Below are 1,159 nucleotides of genomic sequence, written 5' to 3'. Positions count from 1 at the left end.
AAGCTTGATTGGATCATTTTGGAGCTGAGGAGTGATGATGGCCCTTGCACTTGAGAATGGCTTAGACCTTCCCTTGCACTTGATTTTGTACTCAATGGCCCCATCCTTAAGCTTAATTGGGTGGAGAGTGAGAGTGTAAGGAGTCTTATCAAGAGGTGGAGGATGAGGTTCTTTCACAATCTTCTTCTTGTCATGAGCAGCCTTTGTGGCGCTACTCACCTCCTCTTTTTAGCACTTTCCAAGTGCTCAGCACACAACTCTTTAGAGGACTCTCCAGCAAGACCTTCTTTCTCAATACTAACCCATTCAGCCTTGGTCTTCTCAATAGAGGATGCTCCACAAGTGATTGTTCCATAATACTCAGCATTCATCTTTGGGGATTGTAGTGGATAGGAGACAGCTTTGTTCACATTTAGGAGTGTGACCTTCTTGTTGGCAAAGTCTATGAAAGCTCCCATTTTTGTGAGAAATGGAGTGCCAAGGATCAATGGGACTATCTTCTCAGTTGCCATCTTCAGAACAGTGAGGTCTATAGGAATGGTGCATGCTCCAATCTTCAAAGGGAAGTCCTTGATGAGACCAGTAGGAGTTGTAGAAGAGGAATCTCCAAACTGTAGGGAAGATGTGTTTGACTCCATGCGCTCAATCCCTAGACTCTTCATCCCTTCTTCTGAGCTTTGGTGAGAACTCTTTGGGGGAAAGGGAGCTTATCATAGGGTGATAGCTCAACCTCAGTGGCTTCCTCTAGCTTAACCTTTTTCAGCTTGTTATCAGCTCTCTCAGCCTTGTGCTCAGCTCTTTGCAGATTCGTTGCCTCAGCCTTCCTGGCAGCGTCCTTCACAATCTGTGCTTCAGCTGTGGCCACAAAAAATCTCTCAACTTCCCCAAACTCAGTTCCAAATACCAGTCTTTCAATCTCATCCTCCTCTTTCTCATGTTCACTTAGCTCAATCTCTGGAGAAGTATCTGAAGAAGTAGTGGAGAAGACAACATTGCAAGACTCCTTGGGGTTTTTTTCTGGTTTCTCTGGTAGAGACCCCATTGGCTGCTTGGAGGATGAAGGCATAGAAGCAACTTGACTCTCCAAAGCCTTGAGATGAGAGGCAAGTTGCATGTACTTGTTATTGAGGTCAGAATAGTTCCCATCAATCTTTGCATG

Source organism: Brassica oleracea, chromosome C4 (genome assembly GCF_000695525.1).
Source record: "Brassica oleracea var. oleracea cultivar TO1000 chromosome C4, BOL, whole genome shotgun sequence".
Taxonomy (NCBI): domain Eukaryota; kingdom Viridiplantae; phylum Streptophyta; class Magnoliopsida; order Brassicales; family Brassicaceae; genus Brassica; species Brassica oleracea.
This window is presented reverse-complemented; position numbering follows the sequence as displayed.